The following is a 27,105-nucleotide window of genomic DNA, read 5'->3' on the forward strand; positions in this document are numbered from 1 at the left end:
GATTGGGGAGGGTTTCTGATCAGTTCTCTGACCTCTGCCGCAGCATAGTTGTTTGGGTGCCGGCGTTGCATGTGGCGAATCATAGTATTGTTGCCAAAAGAATACTTTTTGGCAGGGTTCCCCATGGAAAGTACAGTGCCACAGATCAGACATGTAACTTTTGGAGCATTAACTTTCTTTAGGCCCCTTGGGATTTTAAAAAACTCCCAGACAATGTGGTCCTTTGGCTTATAGGGGGTATTATCTTCAGGCAGGAACCGCCTCTCCGCCTCCTCCTCTTCTTCTTCTCCACCACTGTGGTGTTGTGGTGGTCCTTGTGGTGGTGGTGGTGGTGGTTGAGATGCTCCTGCTGCTGCTGCTACTGTAGCCATTTCTCAGTACAAATAGGTCTGCAAACAGGTCTTTCTCAGTCAAAGTACAAAGTGAGAATGAGGAAAAAAGCTGGGGGCTCTCATCATTTGGAAAAAAACCTGTTCTGAACCAATGAAAAGTGTTATTTTCAGGTCACATGACCCAACGCGCTTACGCTACGCGCCCCGGGGCGCGATACGTCACGATGATGTTTTAGTTCGCGGCAATGGCCCAAACCGGACGCTCACCGGTACGCGCACAGGGGCGCGCCGCAAGACTGCGCTTTCCGGTGCGCACACCGGTACGCGCTCCAGGGCAAAAAAAAAAAATGAAGAATATACATAAAAAAATAGTATTACATAAATATACAATATAGGATTCATTATAAAAAATATTATATTTGATAGCAATAGAAATTCACTGAAAAAAACATAGGTTTGAGGCCCTATATATAGTTAGGAATTAGCATTTACAAAACTTATGAAATTCACAGAAAAAACCATAGGTTTCACACCAGTTATAGATAGGAATTAGCATTTAAAAAACCTATTAAATTCACTGAAAAAACCATAGGTTTGACGCCAGTTATAGTTAGCTGGAAATTTTACTGACATAAAACCATTGAAATTCCCACGTTATAGTTAGTTGGACTCACTATAACTTGCGTGCCTGCAATGCACTGCTGATGACGACGCAAATTACATCACTCATGACATGTCCAGTGACATCACTCATGACATCACTGATGACACCATCCTTGTGACAGAGTGACAGACCTCCTTTCAGTGTAATGTAACCCTTGAAACACATATTCAAAAATAGAAACTAAAATTTTCAAAAAATAGAGATACCCATACCAGTTACAACAACCAATTCAGTAATACCACCATCTATATACACATCCACTCATTCACCAACAGTTCTATATAGTCACTCATACATATATTCACTCATCATATGTAGTAAAACACCTATACATCCTGTTACACACCGACAGTCGTCCAAAAGTTACTCACACACATAATCACTCATGCAAATAAACTATTGAACATCCATTTATTTGCATATACAGCTATACACACACTACCACCTTACTTCTAAGGAAACTTACACATACTTACTCTCTTAAACAATCTCTTATAGAAACACATACTTATTTAAACAAGAACTCTTTCAATCTCTCACTCTCACATATACTCACTTATATACATCAATACTCACTTAGACTAGATTAAAATATATGTAGTTACTGATAAAGACACTAGTGAGACAGTCATTCACTCACTAACACACACATATACACACTCATCCATCCATACAGTCCTGCACATATGCTGTCTTCAAAACACATACAAACAGTGAGTCAGTCATTGATGCATCTATGTGCTAAGTAACACACCCACCAAACCATACAGACACTCATACTGATACTAAAAAAATATCTAATAACCCATATACACACACATGTAGCTACTCACCAACCCATGCAGACACTTATACACAAAGTGAAACACTGATACAAACATTTAAATATTTAAACAATACTCGCTAATATATGTATTCACTAAGATACACTTAGTTAACCAATCATTTTATTTTAAAACATCCATTAAGACACTTATTTAAACATTTATTCTTCCATCGAACTTTACATATACATATATAAAACATATTTATTTTTCAGAAAGACACACATTCACTGGATGGTGTCATCAGTGATGTCATGAGTGATGTCACTAACCATGTCATGAGTGATGCAATATGTGACGTCATCAGCAGTGCATTGTAGGCGCGCAAGTTATAGTGAGTCCAACTAACTATAACATGGGAATTTCAATGGTTTTATGTCAGTAAAATTTCCAGCTAACTATAACTGGTGTCAAACCTATGGTTTTTTCAATGAATATATATATATATATATATATATATATATATATATATATATATATATATATATATATATATATATTAGGCTAGTTTCTCCGTCAGCTCCCCCTCACTCGCGACCGGGTGCTGCTAAAGCGGGTGACTGACACCACGCCGGTCACCTTCAGACCAAAGCTATAGAAGTACGCAGCACTCACAGGGACAAGTCCAAAATTATTTTATTTAGACAAACACACTTGTAAGATGCGTTTCGGCAACCGTCTGTGTCAGTTAGAGGCCTGCGCCACCATTAGGCAGTGTTTAAATACATCCATTCATGAACATAAAGAAAAAACATATCACTCGCATCAAAGAAGCCACCATTACTACGTGGTGTTTATCCAGTTGAATTCACTGTGATATTAAGCCCTGGATGGGCAAACACAAAAAGTAATGCAAGCGTCTTAAAATTATATACATTTACAAAACAAACTAAATAATTCAGCCCTGGATGGGCTTGAACCCAGAAATGTCAGTTGCGCACTACAGTATACTCAATTACAGGGAGAATCAAAATGGACAGCTAACTCCTCTCCGCTATTCAAACCTCCAGGTCTCTTGGTTTGGTTCTCAATTATATGGCGCAATTCCAACCTTCGTAACTTGAGCAACCTGTTCCCTCCTCTTATATCTGCAGGCACCTGGTCCATACAGTAGACACTAAGAAGATCTCTGTTACTTTTGTGAAACGCCTCAAAGTGTCTCGCCACTGGATATGTGGGGTCCTTGTTCTGGATGGCCCTGAGGTGTTCCAAAATCCTGATCTTAGTTGGATGTGTGGTGCTCCCAATGTAACGCAAGCCACACGGACATACAAGACAGTACACCGTGTGGCTTGTGTTACAATTCATTAAACTTTTGATCTTCTTAGGTTCCTTCATCCCTGGTACCAGGTAACTAGACACTTTTCTACTGTTTCTACAGGCTTTGCACTTGAGGCATGGGTAAAATCCCACAAGTTTTCCAAATGGCAACAGTTTATCCTCTCTCACACAATGACTTTGAACAACACTGGATCTCAATGACCTTGCTCTCCTATACGTGATAAGAGGAGACTTAGGTAGATCTTTTCCAATAGTAGGATCGGATCTAAGTATGTGCCAGTTCTTAACGCACTTCTTCCTAATTTCTTGGGCATCGCTGGAATAATCAACGATCAGTCTAATGCTGTTCTTATGTGTCTTTTTCATCTGGGACACCACTGTGCTGAATTTAGATACTAGTTCAGATCTTGGTTTCCTGTCAGCTTTCAATTTAGCCTTAGTGAGTACCAATTCACTATAGCCTCTAGCTTCAAACCTTTTCATACTCTCCCTGGCCGCTGTCTTATAATCACATTGTCGTGTAAAATTCCTCTTAATTCTCAGGAGTTCGCCATACGGTATACTGGATACTGTTTTCCCTGGATGGCAACTACTGGCGTGAAGCACAGAGTTTCCTGCTGTCGGTTTTCTGTGTAATGCAGTACAGATTTTACCTTCAGCAATGAACAACCTAAGGTCCAAAAAATTTACTGTCACTGTGCTTATTTCGCCGGTAAACCTGAGATTCAAATTGTTCTTGTTGAGTACATCAACATATGCCCTAGCTGACTCCTCAGTACCTCGATAGATGATAAATAAATCATCTATATACCTGTTCCAGGATACTACTCTCTGTGTCCATTCGGCATTCCCTTTCGACCAGGCCACCCGCTCCTCCCACCAGCTCACAAAAAGATTCGCATAGCTGGGGGCGAAGCAGGTGCCCATTGCCGTGCCGCACATCTGTTAAAAAGAGTTGGTCCTGGAACAGAAATATGTTGTTACTCAAACAGAAGGTTATGAATTCCATTATCATTTCATTATGAGCAGCTAGGTTTATAGGCCGGGTCTCCAAGTACCATCTCACCGCTTCTACCCCTTGGAGGTGATCTATGCTCGTGTATTGGCTCGAAATATCAAGTGTCATCATTACCAAGTCATCATTCCAGTTCAGGTCATCAAATATATATATATATATATATATATATATATTCACTGAAAAAACCATAGGTTTGACACCAGTTATAGTTAGCTGGAAATTTTACTGACATAAAACCAATGAAATTCTACGTTATAGTTAGTTGGACTCACTATAACTTGCGCGTGTAATGCACTGCTGATGACATTACATATTACATCACTCATGACATGGTCAGTGACATCACTTATGACATCACTGATGACAGACCTCCTTTAAGTGTAATGTAACCCTTAAAACACATATTGGAAAATAGAAATTAACATTTTCAAAAAAATGGAGATACCCATACCAGTTACAACAACCAATTCAGTAATTCCACCATCTATATACACATTCTCTCATTCACCAACAGTTCTATATAGTCACTCATACATATACTCACTCATCATATGTAGTGATACACCTATACATCCTGTTACACACCGACAATCATCCAAAAGTTACTCACACACATACTCACACATGCAAATAAACTATTGAACATCCATTTATTTGCATATAAAACTATATACACTCAACCACCCATACAGTCCTGCACATATGGTGTCTTCTAAACACATACAAAGAGAGAGTTAGTTATTCATGCATCTATGTGATTAGTAATACCCCCATAAAACCATAGAAACACTCATACTGATACTAAAAAAACATCTAAGAACCCAAATACCTACACATGTAAGTACTCATCAATCCATGCAGCCAGTTATTCACAAAGTGAAACACTGATACATATATTTAAATATTTAAACATTACTCGCTAATATATGCATTCACTAAGGTACACTTAATAAGCCAGTTATCCAATCATTTCTTTTTGAAAAAAACATTCATTAAGACAATAATTTAAACATTTATTCTTCCCTCGATCTTTACATATACATATATAAAACATATTTATTTTTTAGAAAGACACACATTCACTGGATGGTGTCATAAGTGATGTCACTGACCATGTCATGAGTGATGTAATATGTAATGTCATCAGCAGTGCATTACACGCGCAAGTTATAGTGAGTCCAACTAACTATAACGTGGAATTTCATTGGTTTTATGTCAGTAAAATTTCCAGCTAACTATAACTGGTGTCAAACCAATGGTTTTTTCAGTGAATTTCATAGGTTTTTCAAATGCTACTTCCTAACTATAACGTGTGTAAAACCTATGGTTTTTTCAGTGAATTTCATAGTTTTTTTGAATGCTAGTTCCTAAGCATGTAATCACGTTCGTAACTAGATAGTGTCACCGCCTACACGTCCTGAGAAGCGCATGTAAAGTCATGTGACTTGAAAACAAAACTTCCAATTGGTTATTAGTAGTTTCTGTTCTGGAATTTACACGAAGCACTCCACCCACTTTCCTCACAATCTTTTCTACTCTCAAGAGACAACAACGTCGAGCATCTTCCGGAACACTTTGCTGAAATGGCTGCCCTACCGCATTCATCTTCCGAATCTGAAGGAAATGAGCGACCACCGTTAAGAAGAAAAAAGGAATCTTTCATTTGGCAATTTTTCACTTATCCTGAAGATCAAAAGAAAGTGAATGCGCCAAAAGTAACCTGCACGATATGCAATTCGGAGCTCTCAAGGGGAAATCCAAGTAAAAAATATTCCTTTTCTATACACACCATGCAGCGGCATGTTAAACAAAGGCATCCTGAGCATTATGCAAAAGCATCGACAAGAGCCCTGGCCACGCTATTACCATAAGAGGTGGCCAGCACATCTTCTGGTGGACGACCTGTATCTCCATCGAGTGCTGAGATGGACTTGAGACCATATCTTGCGAAGGTGCATATGAAATGCAACAAGTGTGGAGAAATTCTTTTGTATGGAGAGCAGAGCCTCGTTCTTATTAAACTCAAAATTGACAGTCACAAATGCCCCAAGAAAAGATACATTTCTTCACTTCATTTTCAAACTATTACATACTGAAAAATGTAGTAGCAACTTTAAGAAATCGAAAGCATCATAACACTTCTTTCCCAAAAAAAAAAACAAAAAAAAAAGTTCTTTTCAGAACTAACTCTTTCTACCAAAACGTGCTCCAAGAGCATATTATAAGATATTTTTTCGCCGCTTTATTTTAGTGCGAGACCGGGTGCGCGCACCCTCCTATCGCGTACAGGACCTGACACTTGCATGTGAAGTCATGTGACTTCTAAACAACACTTCTAATTGGTTCTTGGTAGTTTCTATTCTGGAATTTACACGCAGCACTCCACCCACTTCCATCACTTTCTTTTCTACTCTCAAGAGACAACAACGTCGAACATCTTCCCGAAGACTTCGGTACAATGGCTACCGTTCCGCATTCATCTTCCGAATCTGATGAAAATGAGCGACCACCTTTGACAAGAAAAACGGAGGCCACGCTATTACCATCAGAAGTAATCAACACATCTTCCGGTGGACGACCTGTATCTCCATCGAGTGCTGAGATGGACTTGAGACCATATCTGGGAACGTGCACATGAAATGCACGAACTGTGGAGAACTTCTTGTATACGGAGAGCAAAGCTTTACTCTAATTAAACACAAAATTGAGAGTCATAAATGCTCCAAGAAAAGTTAAATTTCTTCACTTTATTTGGATAGTATGACATACTGAAAAATATCGTAGCAACTTTAAGAAATCAAAAGCATCAAAACACTTGTTTCCCAAAAAAAAAAAAAAAAAAAGTTCTTTTCAGAACTAACTCTTTCCACCAAAACAAGCTTCAAGAGCATATTAGCTGATATTTTCTCGCCGCTTTCGTATAGTGCGCGACCGGGTGCGCGCACCCACCTATCGCGTACAGGCGGCGAGACACGCATGTGCAGTCATGTGACTTTAAAACAACACTTCCAATTGGTTCTTACTAGTTTCTATTCTGCAATTTACACGGAACACTCCACCCACTTCCCTAGAAAACCAGTTTATCGTAAAACTTTTAAAGCCTCCTCTTATGAAATATTCGACATCAATCACATAGCAGAGTACTAAATAGCACTATATACACTCCGTCCCTTAATTATAAGAGACTTATTGCTATGTAAAAGCAACTTTTGTTTTCCAAGATAATGTGAAATGCTGAGCCTATTACATAATTTTATTTCACATATATGTTACTATTCTCCTTCGAGTACTAACACCGTAGAAAATACCACCAATAGCGGTGATATTTTTTACACCGAGAACGGGCGATTTCTATCGCTTACAGTCCTTACAATTATAAAGTTTTATTTCCTAAGTCTCTGATCTCCAACTGTGCAACGTAGCTCCCCTGTGTGTCGTAATAAGGTCCATAAACAAAAACTACAGGGCCAGCATTATAAACATACACAGAACCACAAAACGACAAGAGCCACCATGCTGATATATATCCTTAATATAACAAACCTCTGAGAATAAATACATATTTCCGTGGCACCCCATAACACAAATGTGGCGTCCTCTGACTCTGCTCCATTACCAAACACCGTAACTCCCCGCCCCCCTCACTTTTCACTAAACTCCGCACTCCACCCCAGCCGAACCCCCTATTACAAACCCCCAACCTACCCTCCCTGCCTAAACCCACCATGAGCCTCAAACCGCCCCTAGAAAACTTATAAGACACAGGATTACTAAAACTCAAAGAATACGCAACAGGCAGATAATGTAAATAGTACATAAAGGCACATATTTTTTCCAAAATACTATTTAAAAACATGTTCTATTTTTTATAAATCTATCATGCATCTGACCCTCTAGAACTGCTTTCAAAACGTGAACTATAAACCTCTACTTTTCATTTTCAAACCATACACTTTCATCTGACCCTCTAGAACGGCTTTCAAAACATGAACTATAAACCTCTACTTTTCATTTTCAAACCATACACTTTCAATTACATTATTTTTTTTCCACAATTCATGTAATGTTACACACCTTTTCTAAAATACACCAGTCCGTATCATTTATAAGGATTTATTTTCAGTCTTCATCAGTAACACTTTCTTCACATATAATAGAAATCACTATAACTTTTTAAACGACAATGCTAACGCGGTAAAAATAACCCTTCATTTGCTTTCCTTTAAGAATGCACACTATGTACCCCACGCATGCGTTTCTTAATCTTTGTATTTGGCAGCGAATACCGACCTTGAATCGGAAGACATGAACAAGAGCGCCATTGTCACATTTAAAACTGAACGTTGCATCTGCTCACACACATATCTTTCACTAAGCTAACATTCACAGAAAACAGCATTGATCTAAAAAAAAATTGACCTTGCTTTACAACTCCCTCAAATTACTCCCTTATTTTTTAACGCATCCTCCAGTTCAAAAAAAGCTACTTTTTTAATAACCACTAAGCAATATATAAGTGACTAGACTCCTAGAAAATGTATCAAGTCATTCTGCTTCTCTCCACTGCATAGCCGGCGACCTAATTCTGTGGAGTTGCTATACAACCAGCGGTGCTGCGCCGTTTCCTTTACCATCTTGGGAAATTCAAAATGGATGTCCCTCCTGCCTTCGCAAACGAGCCGGGCCACTTAGAACTATTTCGACAGAGAATGCTTCTGTACTACGGCACCTTACCACTCTCAACTTTGAATACTTCATATCGATTATCATTTCGATATTCGTATTTCACCTGTGTGCAGCCTGTATTTCATTGCCTGAGCTGTGATTTCACGTGGGCCCTGGACTTATGTCTCTGCAATTTGGTACCTCCTGAACCGAATTACAATCACCTCATGAATCCGTTACTTGATCATGAACAGCTTTGTTACAACGGAGGGTTTATGGCCTTTGCAGCGATACAAGGAGTTCTGGGTCATTGGAATATATTCGCAGCGGCGCAAGATTTCCTAACAGAGAGCTACATCGAAAACCCACTGAGCTGCCCAATGATGGTAAAAGACGCTCCAATAATGACAGATCATGAATGCTCCTTTGATCTTCTCAATTGGATGGCTGACATGTTTTCAGATGATAACAATGATTTCATGTTAGAGGCACTTGCTGCATACTTTGCCTACACAATGGACGGTTAACTCTTTCCTAACAGCGAGCTACATCGAAAACCCACCGACCTGCACTCTGATGGTAAAAGAGGCTCCGATTATAACAGATTATCAGTACTGCTTTACTCTTTTCCATTGGATAGCTGACATACTTTCAAATGATAAAACTGATTTCCTGTTACAAGCAGAAACTACCTATTTTGCCTAAACAATGCTTCAATAACTCTCAAACAAGCCATTGACGTCCTCATTTCCTTTTGGTTTTCTATATTCTTCACGTTATTTTCCATATTTTCTTTTGAAGAACAGACCTATTTGCTTTACTAACAGTGGACATTATGATTTCGTGTTGTTAGACAGCTGATTCATAAAGTAATGATGTATAACCACTTGCATTTTCATATATCGTTCCTAAACTGAAAGGCCAGACACCTTCTTCCATTTATTAAAATATAATATACTTCCTTATAAGAGTGTACAATGTTTTTTTCCAACTATATTCATTTTTCTTCAACTATAGCGTTTGTATTCCATGTACTACTGACAATACCAATTACTGTATTTTTTGCAATTTCTGTACTCATATTACATAATGATTTGCCTTTAAAATAGTACATTTCTAAATAAACATTTCAAATATTCACGGTTTCTCTTTTAATCCATAATCTCAACTGAAATGATTTCATATTGAAAAACTATTCATGGGTTCCACATAACCTTAACTGTAGACACTGAGGACCTTATTTATGAAGACCTTCCGCCGCCAGTGCCTCATTTTTTAAAATGGGAAAAAGTAACGCACCGGTGGCGCAAGGCCTTCATAAATAAAGTCCTGAATGTTTTCTTTTCTCGACCTCACTTACTGATACTAGAACCTGCAAGCCAAATACGGCCCGTGTACTCTTTCTTAGTAGGTCGCGCACCGTAAAGACAGTTATACCACTGTTAACATTTTCTTTTTACTGTTACTAAGCACCGACACAGTTCCGCTTTACTCAGAGTTAATCACTGCTCCCACGCTTCTACAGGCCAGACGCTATGTCGTATTTCTCTCCTTATCACCCTTTCATCTCCACAATAACAAACAGTTGTCCGCCAGCCACCAGAGAACAGACTCAGATGCAGAGGCACCAAAGAGTGAACCCATCACCAACTGCCATCTCCGGCTGTTTCCATGGTTACACCTCATTCTGCACCTTGCTGAAGGCAGAGGTCAAAAGTTCATGTCTCAACGTTCTACAGCAAACTAAGAACACTGTTTTCCCTCCAGAAACACCTGCCAATCCACAACTCTGTTACATGTCTTGTTTTTTCACACCCAATAGTACTTTTCGTTTAACATAAACATTAACCTGTTCAATCTCCACTTGTTACAATCAACCAATCATTTTTATTTTTTAAACCACACCCAGCCTCTTCCTTTTTCTTTATTTAGAATTTCAACTTCTAACTACCATTCCACTTCCAGAACCGATCAGAGGACAACTACAAATCCCTTGAAAATGAAGGTCTGGCTAATAGGACACAGTTATATTCACTGGAGTGAAAAATATGCAGTAAGCAGACGAATTTGCAACCTCAGCTTACCAAATGTACACATAACATGGATTTCCAAAAGAGGATTGAAATGTCACCAATTGATTCCATTGGTGAAAACTTTTATGCATCTCCCAGAACCAGACCTTATAATTGTGCACTGTGGTGGGAACGATCTAGGCACAATCACTGGGGTAGGTCTGGAAATGCTTCTAAAAGACACCTTTCGACAATTGATGACACTTTTTCCTCGATCTGCCTTGGTATATTCCAATATATGCCAAAGACAGAAATGGAATTGGTCCAATCACCATTGTGCACAATTTGAGAAAGCAAGGAGACATGTAAATAAATCTGTTTCTGTGTTCCTCAGAGATTATAGCATGGGTTCTATTTACCACAACAACTTGCGATACCACATGCAAGACGTCTATAGGAGAGACGGTGTTCATTTCACGAATGAGGGAAACAGAATCTTCCTCTGCAACATCAGACTCTGCATCGGTACTTACTTATAAATGCAGAAAACACTCAATTAACACAAGGGCTCTTTTCAGAGCCACCTTATATCTAAGCACTCAAACTTCTGATTTACCTCCAATTTCACACTCTTGTAAATAGGTGTGCGCGACCGGGTGCGCGCACCCCGTATTTTTTTTCGGGGAAAAATTATATCTTTTTGCGTTTAAGGGCCTTACTGCACACCCCGAGAAAAGCTACGCAGCAAGACAATCTCTACCTTCTCCCCTTTCCATGTTTCAATGCTTTGAAATGAACAATATATTTACTCGCAGTGACAAAATGGCGGACAAAACTTCTTGATTTCCTTCGAATCGAACGTGAACAGACGTCACGCAGCCAAAAAAAATTCCGCTCACGTGCAGCCGCTTGGGTGCGCGCAAGTGTGCGCTCCTATAGATATATAATTGGCTTTAACTTTAATTTTCTCAACAACTACTGAACGGATTTACACCATTCCAAAAAAAGCGTAATCTGCGAACAAGACTCTACAGTTTTGGCAAATTTCTTATAAATTCATTCACCCGTTCGAACTGTAGCCGAGTCTAAAGGTCCTATGGAAAATAACATGGAGAAAACACGTTTTGGGACCCCCCTTATATCTCAGCCCCCACTTGACCAATCCCCCCCAAACTTTCAGGGAAGGAGCGCAGCGGACCTAGCCATCTTCTTTGAGAAATTCGCAAAGACTCATCCACCAGGGCCAAAGTTATTCCAAATAGAATGTTGAGGATTTCCTATGGAAAACAATCCTAACTATAACTACCTACTGGCGACCGCCAGTAGGTTTTATATATATATATATATATATATATATATATATATATATATATATATATATATATATATATATATATATATATATATATATATATATATATATATATATATATATATATATTTATATATTCACTGAAAAAACCACAGGTTATAGACCATATATAGTTAGGAATTAGCATTTACAAAACCTTATTTTACTCACACAAAACCATTGAAATTCGCATATATAGTTAGTTGCACTAACTATATATCGCGCACCCGCAATCCACTGCTGATCATGTCACATATTACATCATTCATTACATGGTCAGTGACAAATACTGATGACATCACTGATGACATCTCAAATTACATCACTGATGACATCTCAAATGACATCACTGATGACATCACTGATGACATCTCAAATGACATCACTGATGACATCACTGATGACATCTCATTTGACATTACTGATCACATCACTGATGACATCATTCATGTGATAATACGATGAACCTCTTCAGACTCTAATATAACCTTAGATACACTCAGTGTAAACAGACACTCACAGACTGTCACTCATCCATGGAGTTACTCACACACCTAGTCAGTCATGCAAAGAATCAATCACACCTCCATTTCCCCAACTATACAGTTATACACACCTTACTTATTCAAACATATACTAACACATATTTACTCTCTTATACAATCCCTGATACAAGTTCACAATGATCCATACAGCCACTCACACATTCACTGGCTCTTATGCACAGTTATTTATATATGTCAACTCTCACATGTACTGTGTTTTACATATGTACTTACTTTGACATGTAGCACTGAGATATCCATTCACTCACCAATACACTCATGCACCCAGTCAACCGCCCATACAGCTGTTTCCACATGCACTTTTGAACCCATACATCTAGTGAATCAACTGCTCACACATCTATGCACAGAGTCATACACCTCCCAGCCACCCACACACACACTCAGTCTCCCATACAAATACGCGGGCAACCAATCAATAACCCATATAGTTACTCATAAAGCTACTGATCAACACATGCAGCAGTTTACAGAACAACAGACACAATGATGCACAAATTAAGACAGTTTAGTCACTAACCCATGCACTCAGTGAGACACATTTAATCACTCACTCATACAGTCAGTCATGCACCTACTAAATCCTTCATCCAGACACTTATACATCCACTCATTCTTCAATATGTAAGACATATTTTAACTTTACAGAAACATACAGTCACTGGATGTTGTCATCAGTGATGTCATCAGTGATGTCATTTGAGATGTCATCAGTGATGTCACTGACCATGTCATGAATGATGTAATATGTGACATGATCAGCAGTGGATTGCGGGTGCGCGATATATAGTTAGTGCAACTAACTATATATGCGAATTTCAATGGTTTTGTGTGAGTAAAATAAGGTTTTGTAAATGCTAATTCCTAACTATATATGGTCTATAACCTATGTTTTTTTCAGTGAATTTTCAAGGTTTTGTAAATGCTAATTCCTAACTATATATGGTCTATAACCTATGGTTTTTTCAGTGAATTTCAATGGTTTTTTAATAGCAAATATCAAAAGCTGTAAAATGTATTCTTCTTTTAAAGGAAAAATATATTTTATATGTATTTAATATATTTTTTTTATGTATATAAATTTTTTGAGGGAACGAATTTATCAACTATCATGCTGAAGAAGAGTGTGGGGAAAAAAAAACAAAGAGGAGGACTAAGAGGAAAGAACAATCAGTTCAAAAATACAATTGCTTTAAAGCATGAAGTGCTTTTCCACACATTTACATTTAAATAACCCATATTAGAACATACAAAATATCTACAGAGGAGACAGTGTACATTGAATTTTAGACTCTTCATTGGTACCTACATGTTGGTACTTACATCACCCACAGAACACAACAGCTCTATTCAGAGCTACCCTACCTCAAAGCACTCTAAAATATTATTTTACTATTTCCTTTGGTTTTCCCCTTGTTACGCTTTCCGGAACGCTACCCGGTGCGCGGACCGGGTGCTAACCGTGCAAATTTTTTTTTTTTACATATATGGGCCTCCTCAGCCACCCTCAGAAAACCTAGGGGGTCAGGATATGTCTCCCGTGCCCCCTTATACCCATTCCCAACATTGTTTATCCTCCATCTTGTGACTAAATTCGTCCGAAACACAAGATGGTGGACTCCCGTTACGCTCCCGGTGAGCTACCCGGTTCGCGTACCGGGTAGCGCTTCCACTGCAAAAAATCGAAAAAAAATGTCTTTTATTTTTTTGCCCCGCGGGGCCCTTTAATAGCCCCCACATCAATCCTAGGGGGTCAGGAGGGGTCTACCTTGCCCCTTTCATTCATTTCCCCCTTCGTTTATTTCCACCTCTTGTCTCTCGATCCTACCGAGAGACAAGATGGTGGCTGCTCCGGACTGTTTAGAATGTTGAGAGTCACCGGAGAGCCAATTCGCTTCTCCTCACGAAGTTCCGTTACGCGTCTGGTACGCGAACCGGGGCGCTAACCGGGACGCTGTCACAGATATATATATTTTTTGGAAAGTTAATTTCTCAAAATCCACTGGAGCACATATCTTGAGACCTAGCAAAGGCACATCGGGCAAACAGTCTCTACAATTTTGCCAAGTTTCATAGAAATCCATTCAGCCGTTCGAGCTAAAAGTGAGTCCAACGGCCCTATGGAAAACTCAATGTTAAAAACACGTTTTGGGACCCCCCTTTTTTCTCGGCCCCCGCTTGACGAAACCCCCCAAACGTTCAGGAGACGCTCAGAAACAAAATGCGCCATTTTCCTGAAAATTTCAGCCAATTCCGTCCATCAACGCCAAAGTTAATCAACATAGAATTTTCAGAAATCCCTATTCAAAAAAATCCTAACTATATATACCTACTGGCGACCGCCAGTAGGTAATATATATATATATATATATATATATATATATATATATATATATATATATATATATATATATATATATATATATATATATATATATATATAACATTTCTATGGCAAAATGAAACCCCTCATTTTGTTCCTTTGCAAATTAAATGTTTTAAGTGTTAACACTTTATTCCAATCAAGATGACTTCAGGTGTGCCATACTTTTGTCATAAGTAAGACTGTTAGCGCTCTAGTTGTTCTTTAGAACACTCTGGGACATTCTGTCACTGGGCTATAGTTGGGCTACATCTGGCTGATATTTGGGCTACATTTGTTTTTTTTTGTCTCTGGTGGCCATCTTTGGGCTACATTGGGCTACATTGGGCTACATTAGGCTACATTGGGCTACATTTGGGCTCTAACATATATATAGCCCAATGTAGCCCAATATATATTTTTCAAAGTTAATTTTCGTAAAAACCACTGGAGCATATATCTTGAGACATAGCAAAGGCACATCGGGCTACCAGTCCCTACAATTTTGCCAAGTTTTGTGGAAATCCATTCAGCCGTTCGAGCTAAAAGGGAGTCCAACCGCCCTATGGAAAACTCAATGTTAAAAACACGTTTTGGGACCCTCCTTTTTTCTCAGCCCCCGCTTGACAAAACCCCCCCAAACTTTCAGGGGACGCTCAGAAACAAAATGTGCCATTTTCCTGACCATTTCAGCCAATTCCGTCCATCAACGCCAAAGTTATTCAACATAGAATTTTCAGAAATCCCTATTCAAAAAAATCCTAACTATATATACCTACTGGCGACCGCCAGTAGGTAATATATATATATATATATATATATATATATATATATATATATATATATATATATATATATATATATATATATATATATATATATATATATATATATGCTGAACCACAACAGAATGCTTTTGGACATGATTTCAATATGTTTGAATAACAACTTCTTCCTATTCCAGAATCAGGTCTTTCAGCAGATAAGAGATGTAGCCATGGGGGTTTGCTTCTCCCCCAGCTATGCCTGTTTGCATATGGGACTGTGTGAGGAGCAAGTCCTCAGCACCATGTTTGCTGATGTGTTAGCTAAAAATGTGATAGCATGGTATCACTATATAGATGATTTATTTCTTATCTGGAAAGGCAATGAAGCAGCAGTCATCTTCACCCAGCAGATCAATGACAATGATTTGAATCTGCAGTTCACAGCACACAGTAAGGAATTAGTAAATCTTCTGGGCGTAGAAGTATACATTCATGAAGGTAAACTGGAGACTAGACTACTTCGCAAGCCAACCGCCGGAAATACAGTGCTCCAAGCTGCCAGTCACCATCCGGAGCATCTAATACGCAGCATTCCGTATGGCGAAAAGCTGCACCTCAGACGTATTTGCAGCATGGATGATGACTGTATCAAGGTTCAAAATGAGAGCAAGAGTAGATTCCTGGCCAGGGGCTACTCAGTTGAGATGATTGACAAAGCAGTTATGAAAACTAAGTCAATATTCATATCAACAGCCTTGCACAAAACACATAAATCAGGTGGTATGCATAACATACCTTCCCCCACTGTTGATCCACCAAAACAAATTGTAACATACACTCGCCAACATTGAGTCTTGCGTAAAATATTTAACAAGAACTGGGTCATAGTTCGTAATGACCCAGTAATTGGCAGAACGGTGGCGGAGGCTCCCAAAATCACGTTCAGAAAAGCAAGGTCCATGAGTGACATGCTGGTTAAACGCAGTCCAGAGATTATCACTCCAAAAACATGGCTACAAACAGCTAAAGGATTCATTAGATGTTCAACATGCAAAGCATGTAAACATGGGAAGAGTAGAACATCTTATAGGATCCGCTTTCATGACGTACCCATCAGCATATCTAAGAGACTTACGTGCAAAACTGAATTTGCCATATATGTGCTGGAGTACCAAGTTGGAAGTACCAAGTTGCAGGCGCACAAACGGATACTCCAGCACATGAGAGCCATCAGTAACAGCGATGCATCCTATCCGGTTGCCAGGCACTTTGAGAAGGTCCATGGCAACTGCCTGGATCACCTTAGTTACTTTGTGGTGGACATGATTCTGCTACTTAGGGGTGGTGGCGACCGAGAAGCTCTACTCAGGAAACTGGAAACAAGATACATTCTGGAGTTGGACACAAAGACGCCCAATGGGCTAAACTCTAGTGAGGATTTTTTATTACCTGCTTATATATCATTCCGCCCCACGTTTTAAGTCTGATGCACACTGTATAACATCTTTCACACTCAACCTTGTATGAAATTCTAGTTATTTTAACACTTTTGAAGGCAGCACTATTTGCACGAGCACTTATTGTAATGCAGAGTAGACATAGGGCCCACAGGGCATCACCCAATATTGTGATTGTTGCTAATGCCACATTATATGAAATCATTTTTGCACTGTTATCATATAAAATCGATAAATCAGTGAGCCATTTTTTCAACCTAAATTAGTTTTATCTTTGAATCTGTATTTGACATTGAAATAGATTAGCCAGTTTGCACATATGTATAAATTGTAGATATTTGTGAAGTAATAAATATTTAAGTATACATTTTTTACATTTCAGGGTAGTATAGCAGCTTTTTAGTTATCAAGCTGCATTAATTTAGGCTAGGCATGCATATGGATACATGGTTGGTACAGCTTTCGTTATATGGGGTTATTATAACCTTTAAACTCGTCAGCATGCACATTTGCACTTTCATTTTGTGGTTGAGACTTATAAGGGATTGATATATGTATCATTATGCAGCAGCAGGCTCCACAGGGAGTAGTCGCCGTAGGGGGCGTTTGGAATGCAGTATCTGCAATTACCCACTGGGGTGTAATTTTCAGCATTTTTGCATCCATGATTGCCCACTGACAACAAATGTGATTTTATTCTTGCCCGGCTACAGTGTATCCCGTGAGTTTTAAATTAATGAATGACTATTGGCGTATTTGCACATTATTTGCACAGCTCATTAATTAGATGCTATGTTTAAGGCAATGTTTACACAACACATGGAGTTGTACAATACCTTTTCAAGAGATTTATCTTTGTATCATTGCACAGCAGCAGGCGCAGCAGGGGGGAGCCACCGCAGGGGGCATCTGGAATGCAGTATTTGCAATTACCCCCTGGGGTGTTAACTTTCAGCATTTTCGCATCCATGACTGCCCGCTGACATCAAATGTGATTTTATTCTTGCCCGGCTACAGTGTTCCCCATGTGTTTTGAATTAATTAATGTTTATTGTCGTATTTGCACATTATTTGTTTATTTTCACAATTCATTAATTTTCTGCTATGGTCAAGACAATGTTTACATGATACATAGAGTTGTACAATACCTCTACTGTGTCTATTGGCATCTTGTCACATGGTGTTGCACTGTCACTTTAAAATGTGGTTCAGAAAAAGGGGTGGTGATGAACAGAGTGTCTAAATTAAGCAGACCACTCTTACCCAGTCCAAACATCAGGGCTTGATCCATCACCGTTTTTAGCTCACTGCACCATCCCAGCTCAGAACCTGGCTACATGCAAATTAGTCTGTCCCTGGCCCAGTGCATCATGGGAACAGGGCAGACCAGACTACCAAGCCAATTCTTCACTGGAAAGGAGACAAGCTTCCGGGGACCGGTTTCCGGCATTTCAGCCGTTATCGGCCCGGCTTGCTTGAATCCTGATGGTGCAGTGAGCAAGGGACTCACGTCTGAGTATACCCCGCCACACCTATAGTGGCCAAAAACGATTCAGAAAAGGGGGTGGTGATGAACAGAGTGTCTGAATTAAGCAGACCACTCTTACCCAGTCCAAAGATCAGGGCTTCATCCATCACCGTTTTTTAGCTCACTGCACCATCCCAGCTCAGAACCTGGCTACATGCAAATTAGTCTGTCCCTGGCCCAGTGCATCATGGGAACAGGGCAGACCAGACTACCAAGCCAATTCTTCACTGGAAAGGAGACAAGCTTCCGGGGACCGGTTTCTGGCATTTCAGCCGTCGTCGGCCCGGCTTGCTTGAATCCTGATGGTGCAGTGAGCAAGGGACTCATGTCTGAGTATACCCTGCCACACCTATAGTGGCCAAAAACGATTCAGAAAAGGGGGTGGTGATGAACAGAGTGTCTGAATTAAGCAGACCACTCTTACCCAGTCCAAAGATCAGGGCTTGATCCATCACCGTTTTTTAGCTCACTGCACCATCCCAGCTCAGAACCTGGCTACATGCAAATTAGTCTGTCCCTGGCCCAGTGCATCATGAGAACAGGGCAGACCAGACTACCAAGCCAATTCTTCACTGGAAAGGAGACAAGCTTCCGGAGACCGGTTTCTGGCATTTCAGCCGTCGTCGGCCCGGCTTGCTTGAATCCTGATGGTGCAGTGAGCAACGGACTCATGTCTGAGTATACCCTGCCACACCTATAGTGGCCATAAGCGTGGAAGGGTATACTCAGATGTGAGTCCCTTGCTCACTGCACCATCAGGATTCAAGAAAGCCGGGCCGAAGACGGCTGAAATGCCAGAAACCGGTCCCTGGAAGCTTGTTTCCTTCCCAGTATAAGAATTGGCTTGGTAGTTTGGTCTGCCCTGTTCCCATGATGCACTGGGCCAGCGACAGACTAACTTGCATGTAGCCAGGTTCTGAACTGGGATGGTGCAGTGAGCTAAAAAACGGTGATGGATCAAGCCCTGATCTTTGGACTGGGTAGGAGTGTTCTGCTTAATTCAGATACTCTGTCCATCACCACCCCCTTTTCTGAATCGTTTTGTCCACCATAAGCATGGAAGGGTATACTCAGATGTGAGTCCCTTGCTCACTGCACCATCAGGATTCAAGCAAGCAGGGCTGAAGACGGCTGAAATGCCAGAAACCGGTCCCCGGAAGCTTGTTTCCTTCCCAGTATAAGAATTGGCTTGGTAGTTTGGTCTGCCCTGTTCCCATGATGCACTGGGCCTGGGACAGACTAATTTGCATGTAGCCAGGTTCTGAGCTGGGATGGTGCAGTGAGCTAAAAAACGGTGATGGATCAAGCCCTGATCTTTGGACTGGGTAGGAGTGTTCTGCTTAATTCAGATACTCTGTCCATCACCACCCCCTTTTCTGAATCGTTTTGTCCACCATAAGCGTGGAAGGGCATACTCAGATGTGAGTCCCTTGCTCACTGCACCATCAGGATTCAAGCAAGCCGGGCCGAAGACGGCTGAAATGCCAGAAACCGGTCCCCGGAAGCTTGTTTCCCTCCCAGTAAAAGAATTGGCTTGGTAGTTTGGTCTGCCCTGTTCCCATGATGCACTGGGCCAGGGACAGACTAATTTGCATGTAGCCAGGTTCTGAGCTGGGATGGTGCAGTGAGCTAAAAAACGGTGATGGATCAAGCCCTGATCTTTGGACTGGGTAGGAGTGTTCTGCTTAATTCAGATACTCTGTCCATCACCACCCCCTTTTCTGAATCGTTTTGTCCACCATAAGCATGGAAGGGTATACTCAGAAGTGAGTCCCTTGCTCACTGCATCATCAGGATTCAAGCAAGCCGGGCCGAAGACGGCTGAAATGCCAGAAACCGGTCCCCGGAAGCTTGTTTCCTTCCCAGTATAAGAATTGGCTTGGTAGTTTGCTCTGCCCTGTTCCCATGATGCACTGGGCCAGGGACAGACTAATTTGCATGTAGCCAGGTTCTGAGCTGGGATGGTGCAGTGAGCTAAAAAACGGTGATGGATCAAGCCCTGATCTTTGGACTGGGTAGGAGTGTTCTGCTTAATTCAGATACTCTGTCCATCACCACCCCCTTTTCTGAATCGTTTTGTCCACCATAAGCGTGGAAGGGTATACTCAGATGTGAGTCCCTTGCTCACTGCACCATCAGGATTCAAGCAAGCCGGGCCGAAGACGGCTGAAATGCCAGAAACCGGTCCCCGGAAGCTTGTTTCCTTCCCAGTATAAGAATTGGCTTGGTAGTTTGGTCTGCCCTGTTCCCATGATGCACTGGGCCAGGGACAGACTAATTTGCATGTAGCCAGGTTCTGAGCTGGGATGGTGCAGTGAGCTAAAAAACGGTGATGGATCAAGCCCTTATCTTTGGACTGGGTAGGAGTGTTCTGCTTAATTCAGATACTCTGTCCATCACCACCCCCTTTTCTGAATCACTTTAAAATGTGGGCCACTCCTCATGGCGTCATGTGATCAAGGCTTCCCGAGGGCCGGAAGGCATCATGGCGGTAGTGCTGGGTGTACCAATTAAATAAATACCTTGCACGAAGATTCCTGGGTGTGTGCTCGTCTTTCCATGATATTTGGAGTATCCGGGCGAAGTTCCTGTGTAGGCGCAACTGGGTAGTTATTTGTAGGATAAATTTTACATAGACAAGGAGTTTTTGTGTTTGCTAATAACTTTGGCGCCGATGAACAAATCTTCAAAAAACCTTTAACAAAAAATCTAATTCGCTTTAGCTGCTTCCTGGAAAGTTTTGGGGTGATCTGTCCAGCAGGGGCTGAGAAAAAAGTGGGCATCAAAAAAGCAAATTTGCCCATGTATTTTCCATAGACTTCTTTAGGAGGTCTACAGTAAAAATTGCTGAATGGAATCATGCCAAATTTGGCACGAAGCTGGATCTTGGTCTGCAGATTGCTCTTTTTATGTAAATTCATTCAGTAGTTTTTTCAAAATAAAGGATTTAAAACATTTGTATATCTGGACCGTTGGGTCTGCAAGAGGTTTGCACGAGCGTCAATTTAAAAATAGAGCATTCTGCCCAGGGAGTTTTTTTCCCTTAGGCCAATTTGCTTCCATCGGAGGGAGCGCTCTGATTGGCAGCTAGCAACATAAGAAAAATGTTGCTGGCAGCCATTACAGGACTCAGGGACTTCGACCGCTGCCCAGAATTTGTTAACAAAAGCAATATAAGGGGGCAGGATGGGGATACTCTGCACTCCTAGGCACCATTGAGGGGGGACAGCTGCTACCCTGAGGGAGTCCTGTTGAATCACGGCAAAAATGACCAACAAAATGGCAGCTGTATATATGGGAGCGAAAGTAAGGCCTCCCTCCCCAGCCCATTTCAGACCCTGCGCACCCCATCCCTTCTGTCTGTGTATATTTAAGGAAAGGGGCATGTAGCTCCTCACCCCCAGCCATGTCCAGCACGGTGATCCCCATTCCCCAGGGCCAAATCTATTCTTCAAGCTGTATTCAGCCCTAAGGACCCATTCCCACTGGGCTGTCAATTGAAAATAAAAGGGAGAGGTGTGCGCTAATGGCCCACACCCTGAGCCTTTAATGGCCCCAGGGCACCATCCCCCAAGGCTGTCTCACTTGCTGTTTCTTGGGTAGTCCACCCATGGGACACAGTGGTTTCCCTGCCCACACAGGCGCAATCAGGGAAACATCTAGATGTTACTGTCTGTCATGTGGGCGAATTTTCATATCTCCCGCCAAACCGGAGCAAACACGAAGTCTGCTACAAGCGGGTGGCAGCTTTAAAATGTTACCACCGGCTAGAAGCAGACTTGAGATCTGTTTCTCTGCCCACATTCAGGCAGGGAAACAGAACAACAGATTGCTCCCACCCGGAGGGAGCAGCATAAAGAGGTGTTTCTGCCAGGCTCGAGCAATGCTGGATCCCGCAGCTTGCGAGGCATTGACTGGGGACACCGGGCCCTGGGGTTCCCCCCACAGCTGACAATATGGGCAGGTAGGTGCCCTGGGTAGGCACTGGGGCACCCACCTATTTAAAATGAAGGCCCGGGGGCATGGAGTCCCTGGGGCAAAAATAGGCTTGTCTAGGAGGCTGTGCAGCCCCTTCCCTTTTAAAATAAGTTAAGGCCCAGGAATGGGGGTTTCCAGAGACCTAATTAGGCTCAGGGAAGGAGGCACGTGGCCCCCTATCCCTTTATTAATTACTCAGCCCCAGGTGATGGGGTCTCCAGGGCACATATAGTCCTCTCCCCTTTTTTTAAATTTAATTTGACTCCAGAGGTATGGGGTCACCAAGGCCCAAAGAGCCTTAGCGAGGGGGTCTGCAAGCCCCCCTACCCTTTTATTTACATTTTGGGTCCGGGGTGGGACACCTGGGGCTCAAAAAGGCTTGGGGAGGGGTGACACTCTACCTCTCCTTTTTAATTGGCTTGGGTCCCCAGAGCCTTATAAGGGTTGGGGAGGGGGAGCCAAACAGCCCTCCTACCCTTTTAAACAAAAAGGCCCCCTGAATGGGGTCTCCAGGATCTAAGAAGGCTCCCCTCCCCTTTTTAAAATTATTTTTGGCCCTGGGAATAGGGACCCTGGGGCTTAATAAGGTCCGGGAGGGGGGCTACATGTATTCCTCCCCTGTTTAATTGTATTTGACACTGAAGGATAGGGTCCCTGTGGCCTTACTAAGGCCTGGAGGGCACCTTCTTTTAATTGGAACTGGCCTTGGGGGATGGGGCCAATAAAGGGTTGGTGAGGGGGCTACATGCCCCTCCCCTTAATTATATGAGTTGGCCAAATGAGATGGCGACTGTAGGCCAACCCCTCCCCCCTTGAGCACACCAAAGTCTGTGCGCTGTGTGTACTTGGCAGTCTGCTGGGGGTTTGGTAGCAAGGCCTGGCTGCAAGCCTAACCCCACGCTATGGACAACTAAAGTCTATGCGCAGCATGGGATCTCTGCATGCGGGTAGTTGGATGTAGGAACTGTATTTACACCAGTAAACCAGGCCCTGCGACCAACTCCATGACATTGCAGCATAGGGTTGGCTGCCTGTAAAGGGGGGAGGTTAGCCACAGGGCCTAACCAGGAGATGGCCTTAGGTATGGTAAAAAAATAAAATATCACTGTACATGAAAAAAAAAACTGAAAATTCACTGAAAAAAACACAGTTAAAGTATTGTTCTAGTTAGGTGCAATGAAAAATCTCTTTTGTGTTTAAAAACACATAGAAATTTACTGAAAAAAATGTGAAAGTTAAAGAAACTTTATAGTTTGGTGACTAAGTCAGTGATAACAACATTTTAAACTAAATAAAACACATAAATTCACCAGTTATAGTTAGCAGAGCAAACTTGTGCTTGCTCCCCTGCCAGGCACTGTTTATCCCCTCACATATTACATCACTCATGATCTATGACATCATTTATGACCTCACTAATAACATCTCAATGACATCTCCCAAGCTTCTTTTGCACTTATGGCTCTATAAACTAGTATGGCATTAGCGGCCTGAAAGTAAGTACAAACTAGCTCAGAATATAAAGCATCATTAATGCCATCACAGATACAACCTTAGATTTAGCAAGCATGTGTTATGTGCAACATTGACCCTATACCATACACTTCATGGGTAGCCTAGTTCACATTACCAATCAACCACAGATATATGAAAAACCCTCATTGCACACGGTGTTCAATTTTTATACAATTGTTCTGAGAAAGGAAAGTTCCTCAAGATACTTAAAATCGGTCCCAAAAATAATGCTCTACTAGGGACAGCTTTTATCTGTACCAAACCCCTCCCAGTCCCCGAACCTACATTGAGAAATAAAGTTGATACGAGTAGAAAAGTTGGTACTGTAAACAGTGTTTATTCTATGAAGAGAATGGAATCTGTACCACAGTGTTTGCAGGCAGAGAAATACACCACAGAGTATTAAAACGTATCTACTAAGAACAGTGTGCATCGGATGGTTATATAGCACATTGCTACCTACTTGATTGCTAATAAAAGAGTCCACCTGAGAGGTTCCTTGAATCAGGTGTGAATCATCTTTCTTTCTGTTGGGGGAAGGTGGACTGCAAGTTTAGCGGACATCCGTCTCCCGCACACTGGGGCCACCCTGCTAGGGACAGAGGCTTCCTTGGACAGAGTTCAGTGACGCCCATTATCCTACTGGCGGTAGGCAGTAGGTAGTCATAGTTAGGACCTACTTTCCATAGATGAATTAGGGCCTACTTTCCATAGACAAAGCATTTTTGTCTTGCTAATAAATTTGGTGCAGTTTGACTAATCTTCTCAAAATTTTCAAAACTAGCATGCCAGTCAGTTCAGCCACTGTCTAGAAAGTTTCGGGGTGATTCGTCAAGTGGGGGGGCAAGAAAAAGAGGGGTCACAAATTGCATTTTCCTCATGCACTTTCCCATAGGGATTTCAGACATGACCACAGCCCAAGCCATTGAACAGATTTACACCAATTTGGCAGAAAGCTAGAAAATGGTCCAGGAAGATCTCTTTTTGTATAATTTAGTATAATCTGTTAAGTAGTTCAGATCCACTCACACACCCATACAGCCACTCACAGACCCACATACCACTCAGACACACAACACCACTCACAAACCCACTTATAGACCCGCACAGCTACTTATATACCCACTCACATACCCATCCAGTCGCTAACTCACCCATTGACACACCTACAGAACTACTCACACATTCACTCACAGACCCACAGAGCCATTCATATACCCTCTCATACAAATACAACCACTCACACACCCATTCATACACTGACACACCCACACAGCCAATCACAGACCCACTTACATACCCATAGACACTCATACATCCACTAGCAGACACACAAACCAACTCACACACCTACTTACTGATCCACACAGTCATGCTCATACCCACTCTCTCATGCACCCACGCAACCCCTCATTCATACAGCCGCTCACATATTCATACAGCCACTCACATACCCATACAGACCATCACACACCCACTCGCACACCCATTCAGCTACTGATAAAGTGCTCAAGTAGAAAAAATACACCTATTCACACACCCCTAAACAACCATACCAACACCCACAAACTCATACATTCACATACTCACAGACCCACTCACACACCCACACATACATCCATACAACCACTCACACACTCACTCAGACTCTCACAGCCCCTCACAGACCCACTCACATACCCATAAAGACACTGACACATCTGCTCACAGACACACAAAACCACTCACACACCCACTTACAGATCAAACACCACCACGTACACACCCCTACAGCCACTGACAGTCATTTGCGGACCTACACAAGCGCACACACATACCCACTCTGAGACCAACACAGCAAATCATACACCCAGTCCCACATACACACATTCACTCTCTCGCGCATCCACACAATGACTGACACACCAACTCACATTCATACAACCACTCACACACCCACTTACACACCTTCACAAGCACTCAAAGACCCACTCACAGACTCACCAAGCCACTCAGACCCACACAGCTACTCACACACCTAGTCACAGAGCCACACAGCCTTTCACACACCCATTCACAGACCTACAAAAGCACTCACACACTCACTTACAGCCCTACACGGCCACTCACACACCCACACAGTTACTCAGCTACTAACACAGGAAGTGACACAGGTATATGAATTATAATAGGATATTTTTGTATTACATGTGTGCTTTTGGTTGGGAAATGTAGGTCCCTGTCAATTCCACTCTTTCTAGCACTATCTCTGGCCCAAAACACAAAAAGATGGTCCAGAATCCTGAGGTTGACCATTTTGGAGACAAACAGGAGTAGTAGATATGAAAAGGCTGCAGCAGAATGAAGCAGTCTTAAAGATGGAAACAGTAAAAATGGAGGACAGCAAGTAAAATATAAAAGAACATATTTGATTGGATGGTGGAGATGTGTAGGGCACTAAATGTAGGTAGGGACTTTAAGAAATAAAGTGACTAACTCTGTGACTGACATTGGAAAAATAAAAGAAAATATGTTGTTTGAGAATTGCAAACAGTCAACCACACCTGCTACAGTTAATGTGAAACTAGTATGCTGCTCACAGAAAGTGTTGTGAACTTTTGACCTACTGGTAGGCATAGGCTATTAAAAACATGGGCACAATGGAAACAGAGCCAAAACAGTGTGCGGGGGGGGGGAGAAAAGAGACTGCAGTGTGACACTTGAAAGCAGATTTGTGTACACAAATTGCTCAGTAAGGAATATATGTCTTCTAAGTAAGAATATTTTAAAAATGGAATATAAATGA

This window comes from Lissotriton vulgaris, chromosome 5, assembly GCF_964263255.1.
Source record: "Lissotriton vulgaris chromosome 5, aLisVul1.2, whole genome shotgun sequence".
NCBI classification, from domain to species: domain Eukaryota; kingdom Metazoa; phylum Chordata; class Amphibia; order Caudata; family Salamandridae; genus Lissotriton; species Lissotriton vulgaris.